The sequence below is a fragment of the Prinia subflava genome, chromosome W (genome assembly GCF_021018805.1).
Source record: "Prinia subflava isolate CZ2003 ecotype Zambia chromosome W, Cam_Psub_1.2, whole genome shotgun sequence".
NCBI lineage: Eukaryota > Metazoa > Chordata > Aves > Passeriformes > Cisticolidae > Prinia > Prinia subflava.
Window position 1 is genome coordinate 2,000,615 of NC_086282.1, and position 15,410 is coordinate 2,016,024.

The window sequence follows — 15,410 nt, forward strand, 5'->3', positions numbered from 1 at the left end:
ACAGTGCTCCTGACAGCTTGGGCACTAGACAAAAAATGAAATCATGTTTAATAGCCAACACTTCACTGATACCACTAAGCAGAGTTAGAAGAACCAACCAATGATTAATGAAGCTCTAATAGTTCAAAACGGAGTTACTTGTAATCTTGTTAAATACTATTTTTTTAAAATGAGGGGGTTTAGTGAAGGGTACCACATTACACTTAATTTTTATTTCTTCTTGGGGAAAAAAAAATTGGTGAATCTGATTAACCATTTTCCAAGAAAGAGACAAGATGACTAAGTTTTGTCAAGATTTAAATGGATTTGTCAGAATCTTTTTCAATTTTCAGTGAAAACACATTGCCTTATCCACAACACCTTCAAATTTCCTCAGTAAATAAAGCTAGGGTCTATTTTGCAGGATCCCTGTGCAACACTCAAAGCAGGCATGTTAAAGTTGCACAAGCAATTTTTATGCCATCGTGTTCTGGAAGTTCTAGTGTTCTCTCAGTGGGCTTTTGTGTACAACTTGTCCCTACAAACCAGCAAGGAGACTAACCTTCTGCTTCCTTGCCAGGGCAAATCAAACAAAAATATTGCTGTTGGGCACTTAAATGCAAGCCAGGTATGCAGCTTAGGAAAAAGATGGATTAATCTGGCAAGCAGATGTCTGTGCTTTTACAATTACTGTATCTTATTTTGCTACCTCGCATTCTGTGCTTACTTCTCCCTTTTAGCATATCTGATGGTGAAACTTCTGAAGATTCAAGGCACTTACAGAAGTATTAATGAAAGCCAATTTTAATTCCACGAGGCTAATTTTCCTTTTACTCTATGGGATACATTAGTCTGCTCTGATTGAGCCTCTGGAGAACTTACTCTTTTTGCAATTAACTGGAGAAGGACGCTGGAGAAATCAATTAGACGAGGCTAAATACAGCTCTGGCAAATATCCTTTTAACTCTGCACACCTTTTCTACAGACTGCTGTTACCATGAGATTTCCTAATTTGCTGAGCGTTCATATTAAGCAGAAGGTTTTTCACCTTCTCACGCTCATTTCAGGGACACAGCAGTTATGTTTTGTAAACATTATCATTGTTTCACATTCTTATCCTTGGAAAGGAATGACTGTGTGACAGTCCCTTTGACCAATGTGGTTGAGAGGTGGGAATACCACTCTCCAATCCATGGTCACCTTGCTAAAAGTATATAATAGGAGGTAATAAACAAAGCGGGGATTCTCCCCTGCTGCTTTTCTACTCTCCCAAATTCCTGGCTCCGTGTGTCTTTTTGAATGAGGCTCACAGTGACAGACTGCATCATACGTAAAACATGGAGTGTTGAAAGTGAGACTGGTTTAATTTGTGTGGTTATAATTGAAGATCTCTGTTTTCTACGTTACCAAAGCCACACTATTAAGCTCCATTCAGACTACCTGCTGGCTGTTTCTTCTTAAACAAATGCCTTGTGAGACCGATTTGGGGGAAGAGAGAAATCATTAATAAATTCAAATCAGTACTCCGATAAACAACAAAAGAACAAACCTTCCCAGAGAACTAAACTGGTGCTACCCATGTCAAGTATGTCTACTACAGTCAAATCCTGAGGCAGCTCTACAAAAACTGTTATTGTAAACATTGATTACAGTATCATTTCTCCAAGTAAGCTTTTAGCTACTAGCCCTCAGAATTGAACATCTTTGAAAAGATGATAAATAGCAAGCCAAAACTTACAAAAATCTGCTATTTAATTTGAAAATTCTTCACCTTTGATGATTCAAATGTCAAGAAAAATACTGTAACAAAGGGAGACTAATAAAATTGAGACATGGTAGTTTTCTAGAAAAACCCTTTGTTAAGTAATTAAATTTCAAGCTTGTTTTTGATTAAATTTCAAGGTATGTTCTGATTATACTTTTTGATAAAGGTATTTCAGCAACAGTAAAATCCACCACTTCCTCAAGAGCAAAAATAGAAATCCACAAGATGCACCCCTTGCATTAGATCCTTTCTGCTAATGGCAGAGACCAGGGATATCTCTGCTCTTATAATAAAACTAAAGGATTAAAAATAATAATAATAATAATAAAAAAAAACCAACAAAAAAATCCTGTCCATTGCATTATTCAGACCAGTACTCTACCATTTTTATTTTGATTACCCACAAACATAACAATTAAAAGTTGCTGGATTTTTTTTTCAATATACATATAAAGTGTCTATCTAAAAATACCACTAAAAAAAGCCTCATCCATATGTTTTTCTATACAAAATCAGCTGTTACAGATCTTTTTTTGAGACATAAACTGCAGTGAAAAAGACTAGCTGAAAGTCTTCATGGCCAGACAGATACTTGACTGGAGATTATTGAAGAGAAGGCCACTTTTAGCCATGTAATACCCTCCTATAATTATGTAATAATTTTCCGCAAATCTTTTCTCGCCTCCTCTGATGACTGATTAGATGGTGAGGCAGAACACTGTAAAGATATCCAGCTTTTACAAGTTATTCTGCCAAGTAATTTCAAAGAGCTAGAAATTACTGTCATTGCAAGTTCAGTTTAATTTATTACGCTCACTGTGTTAGACCATTCACATAGATTCTTTACTGTCGTTATTGATTTTCAGACAGCACAGGAATAACAACATGACTCTCCATGATGGTAAAGATGAGAGCAAACTTTATTCTTCTAAATTCTACTTTTATAGAGTAGTTCAGTACAAAGAACATGATTGGTTATTCAGTGTCTACACCCTTATGTAAACATTTCTTTCCAGTAAACATGTTGGAAAAAACACCACCTGCAGATGGTTTCTCACTTCCCAAGGTTTGTTTGAATTCCTCCTTTAGATTTCTCAGGCTAACATGAAAAAGTTGCTTGCTTGCCTTTCACACAGACACTGGCAGAGCCTGAAGCCTAAGTTCAGACCAATGTCAGGCCCACATCTCCCCCTTTTAGTTTTTGCTGAGGGTGGCATCTGTGTCTGTGTCCTCTCCTGCAGGGCCCTTGTAAGAGAAAAAAAGACAAACATGACACCAGAAGTCCCTTTAGTAATCAATCATTAAATAGAACTTCCACTGGTCACCAACTTAAATGGTCAGGGAAGTTCTCTGGCACCTGCTGTTAGACTCTTCAAAATCATATCCATGTACCACGCCTTGTTACTTGCTAATTCTAATACAGAAAACAAAACATCATTAGCCTGCTCAAAAATGGCAGTCTAATTTGTCAAGATCCATCACTCTAGGAGTCATCCTTTCAGGTAACAAGGGCTTTGCCTGCCTTTAAGTAAAATTCGGTGGTCCTTGCATCACACCTGCAACAGCAAACTGATTTATTTTTCCAATTATTTGGACAACCTGGTTGACACTTTTTTTTTTTTTTTAATGCAAAAATGCATGCGATGTTTGAAGGGGCAGAGACCCATTGCAGGATGTGCAGGATTGGACCATCGTTCACTCAATTGGCCCATGATACCTGTGGGATGTCACCTAGAAAGAAAAAGAATAATAAGAATGATAAAATTAATAAAATATCAATAAAAGATATCTGACTCCAAGAAATCTACATGATCCCAATCACCACAAAGGCAAAAACCACAAAGTGAAACAACAGCCTTTAATAACTACAAAACATACACCGAAGGCACGTGAAATATTACCTAAAATACAACTACATCTATGTAGGAAACTTAAATGAAACAACATCTACTATAATATTAAAACACATGAAAAGGAAAAGTCCATTGAGACAAGATGTTGATCCTTGGCATCACTGGATGTCTTCTTGAAGTCTGAAGCAGGGAGTGACTCGAAGATCGATGAAAACAGGACCATGCTGCTGACACAGGACTTTTGTTGTCTCCATAATTTTCAACCACACGGTCATCTTTGCAGTCTATGTGACAGCCACTAAGGCTATGCAGTGTCCCTTCTCAGTCCTCAAAGGTCATGGGTAACACGACTGCTGAACCTGCTAATGATAAAACACAAGCACATCTTCTCCTTAAATTAACAAACTTGTCAGACTCCACTGCCCTAAACTGATAACTTGTGAGACTCCATTGTCTAAATTCAACATCCAGTGTGGCAGTGTGTTAATTTAATCGGTTAGGTTTTCTATACTTTTGTACTTGTTGGGTTCCCTGTATCCCACCCCTCGATTGTTCCTTTGTTCACATGACTCACATGACTTCGGCACCTGCCATGCGGCACACGGTTAGCTGCCTGTCATGTCTCCCGCCTTTGTAAACCCCTCCTATTTTTCCCCTGATTAGTCCAAGCGATGTTCTATTACACCTGTATCCCCTGGCAACCTGCCCCGGTTGGCTGGCCACCCCCTTTGTCCCCCCTCCAAATCCTTTGGACAAAAACCCCCCGCACCCCTCTCCCCCCGAGCAGTTTCGGGCTGAGGAGGTGTTTGCAATAAACCCTCTGTTCGTCTGAAATTGTTTCCTCCTTTCTTCCCACTGCCCGTCGGATCTCCATCGCTCGCATAAGCCTCTGCCAGGCAAAGAACCCACGGGAGTCAGTACTGCTTGCGAGCTTGCAGACTGACCCCCTAACACTCTGTCGCTGTGTCTGGGCCAGCGGTGACAGAGCCCGTTGGCTCTCTGTGAGCACACCGACGCAATCCAGGTTTCATAATTACTTTTTCTTCAGGTTCATAACATAAATGTTACATTGTTGCATGTTATCTTTTTGATAATAATTTTGATCAGCCCAGGAACTGCAAAAGCTGAAGTGCTTCTTTTCCAGTGACAACCTGTAACTCCCTCCCGGGTGAGAGCCTCAGGTTGACTCCAAAGATGAATTCAGCTATTATCTTTAAAGGTCAAATTGCTGAGTCAAATAACTCATATGTAATTTTTACTAAAACATCTGGGCAAACAGGCAATTCCCATCCAGAGAGACCCAAGGCATGGCCAGTGCCCAGCTCTAACTGCAGAGGAATCCCTTACATCAATTTTAAAAACAAGCTTCTTAAAAATCTTATAATAAAAAAACTAATATAATAATTGACACCTCCTAAATTTGTCAGGGTAGAGATGCTCTGAGCCCAGTAGGCTCTTGAGATGGTCTGTGACCAGGATTCGAACTGCATCCCAAACTGCCAGGACAGTGGAGGCATTCTTACAAACTCAGATAATCTTATCTGGAAATCTGAAAATATTTAGAAAATCATGAATGCAAAAACTAGCATAGACAGCTAGAAAACAAGGAAAAAATTCTTGGGTGACACGTGTCTTACAGGCAATTATAGACAAATAGCAAAGTACATGAGAAGAAGAAGAAGCAGAAGAAGCAGCAGCTGGCTATAGAATTGTGATAATAACTGTATCATATCAGTGAATTCACATTATATAGTCAATATATCATCAACAAATATCTTTTGAACTGAGATAACACTTAAAACTCATAACTGATAGTTATAATATAGAATTATTAATAATACTTGTGTTATCTGCAAAAGGCAACAAAGGTTGCTCATTTGTTTTTTGTTTTTCTTTTCATTTTTCTTCTGTTATGAACAGGCATTTAAAGCTCCAATCCTATTCACTGGAGACGCCTTGAGAAGAAATTTTTTGAGGGAGGGTGGGAGGGCAAAACCCAAACAAAAAATCAACTGCCCCTCTAAAAGGAAAGAGCTTCCACTTGCCCTAAAGGCAGCGGAGTTATTTTGGCCCTGCCCTGAGTGGGGCTTTGGGGGCTTCAGAGACCCCAGGGCCCCCGCATGGCTGCAGCTCAATTGGGGAGGGGGAACTCCAAACAAACGTGGCGCCCATTTCTCTGTAAAAGAAAAACCTATACCTTAAATTTCAAGCTAAACACCTCCCAAAGCATAATAAGCTGTCTAGAAACAGCAATGCCGCTTCATGCCCTATTTGCAACACCGCTCGGCGTGCAGGGAAGGAGGGGGGACTGAACCCCACCTATCATGGCGGGGGAGAAGGGGGAAAAAGAGCCCTAAGATCTCCCCAGCCATTCCTATGAAGCTTCCTGCGCAAATTCATGTCGGAAGGAAATGAAAACAGCAGCGGCTGTCACAAAATGTGTGCCCAGGGGGGCAGGGGGGGGGCTGCCCCTGCTCTCATCACCATTGCACACCGGGAAGGGGCAACTGGGTGGGCTCGGCCCGCCCCTGCTGCCACCCGTCTCAAGCAGAGAACCAGCCGCCCCCCTTCACTGCCCTGGGGGGAAGGGGGGGATGAAGCAGCAAAGCTGCTCCAAGCTGCCCATCTCAGCGGCACCGCTCAGGTAAGGGAAGGGACCTGCACACCCCCTTGGCCCGCGCGCCCCCCTGGCTCACACGCCCACAGGGAGGGGGGGGAAAACTGAGTTCGGAAAAAGCGAGAGAGAGAGAGAGATCACAGCCGCTACCGCAGCAGGTGCAACACCCTGGAGCAGGGTGGGGGAAAACCGAGCGAGAGAGGGAGAAAACACAGAGAGCGCATGTGCTGGTTTGAAAGCAAAACCAGTGAGACTCCAAGTCAGAAATACAATTTAATAGAGAGAGAACAAACAACAAGAAAGATAAAAACAAAAATAAAATAAAATAAAATAAATGCAGTAGTACAAAGGACCACTAACAGAGTCAGAATGCAAATCTGACACCTTGTTGGTCAGGGTGTTGGAAGCAGCTCAAAGTAAGTCCTCCCAGAGTGAAAGTTGTGGCTCCGTTGAAGTAGAGATGATCCTCAAGAAAGGGTCAGATTGTTCTCTGGGAATCCAGTGGAAACAGGCTATCCTGGTGTTTGGGATTGCTGGTTTTATCCCAGTGGAAAGGCTTTGGCTCCTCCTACTGGGTGGAACATCTCACAATGGAATGAGGTAATGTTTTCAGTCATGTGAGAGGCCTTAAATGGCCCATTCACAGGTGATGTCCCTCAGAGCAGGGTGGGTGGAAGAAGAGATAAGGAGGCACTGCTATATCTGGTGTTATCAGGTGTCGCATTAACAGAAGGCATCTGCCCTCTTTTCACCCCTAGAGTTACAATAGATAAGGAACAATATCTCCCAACTGGCTTCAACAGATGAAAATAGAATACACATTTTTGGTTACATTTTTCAACCTAAGACAGCGCGACAGAGAGAAACTGGGCCACCCGCCGGAAAGCTGGAGAGGAAGGCAGGAGCGGGGCCGGCAGCATCAGCTGCCAGCTTCCCTCGACGGCATGGGTCTCCCCTCTCCCACCGCGCCCGTGAAACCGTGGGGGTGGGGAGAGAATTGTGCGTAGGGAAAACAGAAAAGGGGGGGGGGGAGGGTCTGACCCCGTTCTACCGCCACTGCGGGGAGAAAGAGGGGGCTAGGCACAGCGAGAGACAGAGAGGGAGAGAAGGCAGGGAGATCGCATCCGTGCTGCCAAGCCTTTGTCTCACTGCACCCCCCACGCCCGCAGAGGGGAAAGAACAAAGTTAAAACACAGAGAAACAAAGAAAAATAAGCCCTATACTCACACAGGCAATCATAAAAACAAGCACAGGTAAAGTTAAAAGCATAAAACACTCATAAGGTGAACTTTTCGCCCTAAACTCACACAAGGATACAGAGGGGATTAAAAGTTTTCGATCCCGGCCCCCACCGTGACCAGGTGTTGGGCCATGAAGGGGAAGGAAGAATCGCTGTGTCACACTCAGGGTCCGAGAATCCGACCAGCTGCATCTGGGACGGGCTAGAATCTTTTAAAGTTACAGTACAGACCAGTCACAGTGGCTGATAAAGCAGGAATCTCTGCCAGCCATCCGTGATACGAAGAAAGGAGAAGGAAAAGCCAAGGAAGCGCCATCTCTGCCAGCCAGGAGAGGTGGCTTGGAGAGGCTCGCTTTGATCTCACCCAGATAGAAGCGGAAGAGTTCCAGGGAGCGAAAGAAGCTGTCAGCAGCAAAGAATTCCAGCTGCTCTTGTCAGGAAATGCAGAAGCTGTCCTCTCTCAGGAAAGACTGGTTCCCCAGGTTTTCTGGAACCTCTGCCTGGCTCTGTTGTGGAAATCAAAATCCAGCTTTGCCAGGTGCTGTCTGACCTGCTCTTTTTTGGCAGGATTGATCTTTTTCCATGGTCAGCAGGACCAGCCTTCTTTAGAAAAGCATGGAGATAGTTTGCTTACCTCTCTCTGGAGGCAGGTAGCAATTTTTCAAGCTTTGCTACATGAATCAGTCTCGGCTGCGCTGAACTTCTTCAAAATGTCGGGGTCACCAGATGTCGTTATTGATTTTCGGATGGCACAGGAATAACATGACTCTCCATGATGGTGAAAATGAGAGCAAACTTTATTCTTCTAAATTCTACTTTTATAGAGTAGTTCGGTACAAAGAACATGATTGGTTATTCAGTGTCTACACCCTTATGTAAACATTTCTTTCCAGTAAACATGTTAGAAAAAACACCACCTGCAGATGGTTTCTCACTTCCCAAGGTTTGTTTGAATTCCTCCTTAAGATTTCTCAGGCTAACATGAGAAAGTTGCTTGTCTGCCTTTCACACAGACACTGGCAGAGCCTAAAGCCTAAGTTCAGACCAATGTCAGGCCCACACTTTACTACTGGCCATTTTCCCTTTGGAATTACACAGTATATTGTTGTGGCGTGGTTTTGTTCATTTATTTCATGTGAGTTTGCGATGTTAAATGGTTAGTTCGTTGTACCCCTATTCCCCCTTCCACTTGGTTGTACCCTGGAATTCCCCCTCCTCCGGTTACCTGTCAATCCCCTACTCCCCCTCCTCAGGAGCCTGCCTGTTATTTCGGAGCCTCTCCCCTGAGCTAGAAAGTTCTAAGGAGGGCGTCAAGTGATAGGTCAGGACCAGAGGAGGTCCCTCTTTCCCCTACTGGGTTGGTTCCCGGGGATGCCTGTTATGCCCAGAGCCACTCCCAGATCACCCCTATCACCCCTGTTTGGCTGATCCCTTTCTCCACCCCCCCCCCCCCCCAATAAAAAAAGCTGGTGTTAGCCAGCAATCATGGCCCTGTTAGAGCTGAGGAGGTCTCGCAAGAGACACAAATAATCTCTTGTGATGACTCCGCAGAGTCCTCCCTTCCTTCCTTGCCTTTGTCGCCTCCTTCCACCTGTGTCCTCCGGTGCTGATCTGGACAAGGATTCACCGGGTCAGTCCAGCTTGAGTGCCTTGCTGGCCATGCCAAAAGCTGCCATGGTGCCAGAGCTAGCCAGGCAGGCTTGAGAAGGTACCTCAAGCAAGCAGGCACCATGAAAATATATATTCTAACTTACAGCTTCATGCCCACTTACAGGAATATACCTACATGATTCCTCCTTTCCATCACATATCCCTTCTTACAAGGACTTCATATTGCCCATGAAAAGACAAATGTTCTTATTTGAACTTATCCTCTAGATCCATCCACAAGCAGTTTTAACCAGAATAAGTTCACCTCACTGTTAAAAATATCCAACCATTTCCAGTCTCTTCTATTAATTTTCAACTTCTTGCTCCCTGCTTATACAGGCAGAAGGGTTCATGCTGCACAATGAATTGGATCAGGAAATTGATTCAGATTAGCACTATCCAGAAGTAAAGGTGAGTTTTAACCTCAATCACTTTCAAGTATGAACAGCTGTCCTGGCAAAAGAGAGGGACAAGCAGGATCAGGAACAGAGGATGTTTGCCCACTGGGGGAACCAGAAAACCCAAACTGTTTCAGCTTCCTTCAGCTTACGTTTTTAAACTGCTTCAGTTTATACCACATTAAAATTCAATTGAACTGCATGTCTGAAGCAAGAAGTGAGAGGCATCTTTACATATATCCACACCATAGCTGGTAAAATTAGGTTTTGTAGCTATTAATGCGCTTCTGCAAAGCACAAGGCTATTCAAAGTTTTCCAGTGACACTTGGTTTACACATTTTTACAGCAGCTGTCCAAACGCTTTTCAGTAAGGTGAAGGATGGCATTATTCCTAAATGGGAACTGACAGTCTTGCAGGATCTTTATAAAGATGCTCCTTCTAATCTGTAGAGTATGATTTACAGGTCATTTTCCCCTAGATGAGCTGTGTAATCATCAAGCAAGTATTATTGAATTGTCACAGTAGCACACCATGTCAGAGGCTTTTTTTTGGATGGGTTAGTGTGCAGTAGACTTGAGGTCCATTTCACAGAGCTTATTTGACAGGACTGTGCCAGCATCTCTGCAGAGCACTTCACTTGGCCAACAGCAATATTTTACACTAAAAAGCTGGTACAATTTTCCATTATTCAGACTAAACTAAGCTTATTCAGATTAAAACAAGCCTTCGAAGTATAAAAATAATTAGATCATAGTTAGCAATTAAATGCCATGTAGTAGAGGAGTACATGCTGACATTATAATTTGCTTTTATCATATAATTTGTCAGATTTTAGTGCTTTCTTCAATAAATTGAAGTACCACAAATTACATAAACATTCAAGATGATCTGAATAGCTGCCTTTGTCGATCAAATTCTCTGAAAGCCAAACTAAAATGAAATAACATGCATTTACAGTGAAAGGGTGTATATAACCAATCTGAATTGCATCAAAGGAAACAAAATATTTGTAAATACCAAAGTGTGGCTCCTCATTATCTAGCACATGGTTTTGACTGCAAAATATATATATATATTCAAGACTTTCTGTAAAGGATTTCACTTCTATTTCTACAGAAGTGCTGTAACTACCTAAAAGAATAAGGTAAATAAATACAGTCTACTAACAAATATATAGAGACCAAAATAAGGCGATACAGCTTTTAACAGAACCAGTAAAAATTACTTCAACAGAGTTATTCTGGATTCACTCTGGGATTTCAATGAGGTTTCAACTGAGGAGAAAATTAGTCTTATTTGATTACTTAGGCCCTTGTATAATCTGTCCCCAGAAGACCTTGTATTTTATCGATAGAACTCAATGTTAGTTTTGAAAGTCCAGCAGGAAATAGCCAGTGAAATATGTCACAGAATCCAATGGTATGGCTCCGTACCATTCTCTGAACAGAACAATAACTTCTCATGAGTATTTTTTTTCCTACATATCAAAATATAGGGAAGAACATACAGAGCTGCATAATTTCAAGTTGTAGCTGACATGCCATCAAAAGTTACCAGTCTTAATTTAAGAACAGTTTCTGTCAGATAATCTTAATTTTTCTAAATCCCAGACACACCAGAAAGAATAAAGGACGGTTTGGGCAAAAATTTAAATAATGGAAAAAAACTATCAAATTAACATTTTCTTTTAGCTCTGTATCTTTACAGACAAACATTTTTATTCCTCTGTTTTCAAATGAATTTGTGACCTTGCACAAAGACATGCCCTCCCCCCTGCTCCGCAAACAGTTTCACTGAATCCCTTTTTTTGATGTCTCAAGCAACTCCTGTGTCAGAAGTAAGGGAGGTAACTCTTCTGTAAAAAGTACAACAACATCCAGATAACAAAAGGACAAGGCAAGGCTCTCCAGCACAGCCAGTTAATGCACATCCCTGTCACCATGAGATTTTCCTAGTTTTGTGAGCGTTCATATTAAAGTAGAAGTGTGCACCTTCTCACACTCTTTCATGTAAACAGCAGATCAAGTTTTATAAACATTGATATTGTTTCACATTCCTTTCTGAAACAGACAGGGTTGTCTGTCAGTCCCTTTGACCAATGTGGTTGAGAGGTGGGAATACCACCCTCCAATCCATGGTCACCTTTCAAAAAGTATATAATAGGAAGTAATAAACAAAAGGCAGAGATTTTTCTCTGCTGCTGCTGCTCTCCCAAATTCCGAGTCCATGTGTTATTTCGAGCGTGACTAACAGCAACACATCCCCAGCTACATAATACAAATCTGGGCTCTGACTACCCATTCAGCAATGTGCAGCTTTGGAGATAGGAACATACTTGTCAATCACTCATTACACGTGTAGGTGGGATAACCCACACAAAGTGACAAGACTAGGACAGACAAGGTATAAATTAGGCTACAAGAACATGCTATATTTAGATTACTTATTTTTGAGAAATGAAGTTAGGGAGTCATAAGCTTGAGAATGTTTGGGTTATTTAAGCATATCACAGTTAATCTGCTCCTAAAAAGTCTGAAACATGAAAAGACAGAAGCATAGAAACATGACCCAAGAGGAATATAGAAGAAGTGTCTGAGTATGCAGAGAAAGGATCAGGAAAGCCAAAGCCCAGCTGGAGCTGAAGAAAAGCTTCAATAGCAAAAGAAAGATCATGAAAAATGCATGCTCACTGCTGAATGGGGATGGGGACCTGGTGACAAAATACATTAAAGACATCACAGTACTCAGTCACAGAATCACAGAATAGCTAGGGTTGGAAGGAACCTCTGGAGATACCTAGTCCAATTCCATTCGTGACAGGAACTGTCTTTGCAAAAACAATTAATGCTAGTCTGTGTCTTGCTGCAGAGCAATTTTTTTCCTCAGAACATAATTCTTGTAGAAAAACTAGAATATAGTACAGAAAGATCAGGTTTGTAGTAGTCTGTCTGCCCAAGTCATTCAGAAGCAGAGCCAGAAGCTCATCTCCCTTCCAATTTTTACATTAAGATTGAACCATGAATGCCAGATTGGATGTGGGTTGTTAAGACCAGTATGCCACATGAGGTCTAGACTGACTGACTGGCTTCCTTCCTTCCTGTCACTAAGAATTATCCAAAGCAGCTGTTCAACACCAGTTTAATTATAGAAATAAGATTTATAGAAACACCTTAGGAAGATGTACCAGTAATTATCATCTCCTCTTATCACCCTTTAACCTTGCACTGATCTGTCTTCCTAACCAGGTATTTATACCATGCTCCATTTCACACTGTACTTGAACTTAAGCCAGAATGAATCACAAAAATCTAAACTGAATGACTGATTTAAAACTAAAATCTTCAGTCATAAGTAGACTTTATTACACCAAACCAACTTCAGTGAGTTGAAAAGAAAAAAAAAAACAAGATCCATTTGGTAGAACTTCTGTTTTAAAAACTGTCTTGATACATCTGGCCTCTCATTTTGGCCCTTTCCAATTTTTTATTAATCTCAAGGTTAATTACAACATTAAGTCCCCAAATGGGAGATACAGTTTTCAAAGTCCACTCTTCCCCTTAGCATTAATGTTTTCAATGGCAACTAGAAATTATTTTAATGCATGAAAGAGCTGTTGCAGCATAATTATCATAATGCATAGACATATGTCCCAAAAGCAAAATGGCAAAACATTTATTTTCTGTTATTAACATGGAGCACAGGACAGAAAGACCGAAGAGGGCAAATGTGCCTCAAGGTACTTAATTCCTTTTGCTATAGAGCTTTGGTCTCACAGATGTGAGAACCTTGTATCAGATCCACTAGATGGTGCAATCCATCTTCTCCATTAAAATCATTTGAAGTTTATACACAAGAAGTTAATTTTTAACGAGGAAGAAGTCAATTTTAATGCTAATCAAGGAAAGGTTTATTATTGGAAGAACAAGGCACCAAACAGAATATCAGGGTTCGAGAAAGATCCAGGCTTTGAAAGTCACCTATGTTAGCCAACATCCCCATTTTCAAGAGAAATATGATTTGACCCATTTTCAGAGTATATAAACATAATTTTCATCAAAGGAAAAAAGGAATCACAACAACAATCTTTAAATTATTTAACATTAATAGGGAAGTAATCAACCCAGTAGGAGGTCAGGAGATTTATTGACAGATAAGAATAGCTTTCAGAGGCATGGTAGTATTCAAAACAATCTAAGATTAGTCTCAAATACTTCAGAGATAAAATAGTACTCACTAAGACTAAAATCCATTCTGTATCTTCCTCATTATCCATAACCTTGACCTAAAACTGGTTAGGCTTTTCACTTCTAATTCCCAGTCTTGATAAGGGATTAAGTGCAGATACAGAAATACAAAAAATTACTGCCAGGTGAGGTTAACTACCTCCGGACAGGCTACAGCCCTGATCTGGATCCCAGCCAAATTTTACTTTAACCCTCATCAAATTCCTAAATGTTCGAGGTCTGCCAAATCATTGAAAAAGACTCTACATTGTTAATGACTTGCTTGGTGACTACTATGAAGAATTGTTTGTGCTACTGAAACAAGTTATGAACAAGAAAGCAGGGTACGGAGTTTCACTGTCCTCCAGAAAATGGAACCGCTGCAATGCTTTGTGCTTGGTAGGCTTTGTGAGAAATGGGACGCCATACAAAGGTAATTTTTAGTTTGCTTCTGGAATTTTTTTGTGGATTTTTACTCTCAGCTGTTCCTACATTTTCTCCTCAAAAGAGAAAGTGTTCTTTTACAGGGCAATGAAGACTATTAATTCATAAAATCACAGAACCTGGGTTGAAAGGGACCTTAAAGATCATCTAGTTCCAACTCCCCTGCCAATAGCAGAGGCACATTCCACTACACCAGGCTGCTCAAAGTCCCACCCAACCTGGCCTTGAACACTTTCAGGGAGAGGGAATTGACATAATTGACATATTCTTCAACAGTTGGAAATATAGCTTTTTGCAGCCTAACCAAAATAAATATATAATTCACTAACATTGGTGACATATTTTACAAATGATAAACCCTAAAATTCAAAGAAAAAATGGATTTTTTTTCTTTAGAGTAACATAAATTGCACTCTAATACATTAGAAAACTGATACTAAACTCTACTTTAGGAAAATAACTAAACCCAATATGATAAGGAACTAGAAAACAATGGCAACTTTGCAAAGACTAGTATAATACTACTTGAGTAAACATTTTCCTTGTGGCCATCTTCCTTTTTAAAAAATTTCATTTAGATGTTGCGGTGTGTTTTATGATGTCAGGGTTCATTCCTGTTAATGGTCAGTCCTCCCTTTTCCCCAGACTCTCAGAACTTTCTACATCCCTGTAGGTAATCAGGGATATGCGATCAGAAGATGTCACGCTGTACGGGCAGACAGAGCCTCTCTCTCTCCACAATTAATGCTGTTTAACCCCCTCAGTTACCTAGTGATGCAAGCAGACAGAAGTGACATCTCAAACCCAAGTTATTTAACCCCATATCGCCTGCTAATAAACGCCATTCGCTGTCCACCACATTACTGTCTGTGAGCTAATGGCCCAAGCAGCCTAGAGTTGGCCGCCGTGCCGTTCCTGAACCAAGTCATCATGCCTCAGAGAAAGCAACAAGTGGTGCCGAAACCCGGGAATCATTTGGGTAACGGGATTCACCTAGATAGGTGAACGGTGGCCGGAGCGGCGGGGCCAGCTCGGCGGAGAGGACACTCCTGGACCAGCGAAAGAGAACAGAAGCTCTCGCAAAGGTCGTATCTCAGATTCATAAGCAATAGGGTATTGATTGTAAACCAAAAGACTTTAATCTCACCGTTGCAAGGCTTTTAGAAATTGGGGTCATTGACCAAACAGTGGATATACTCCACCCAGAAATATGGGATAAATGTACTAAAGCTTTAGCTG

General features: G+C 41.2%; 1 protein-coding gene across 1 annotated transcript in view; it reads right to left on the reverse strand.

Annotated features, from left to right (window-relative positions):
- Nucleotides 1–15,410, reverse strand: part of LOC134563372 (FHF complex subunit HOOK-interacting protein 1A-like) — a 60,710-nt gene that overhangs the window by 25,677 nt on the left and 19,623 nt on the right.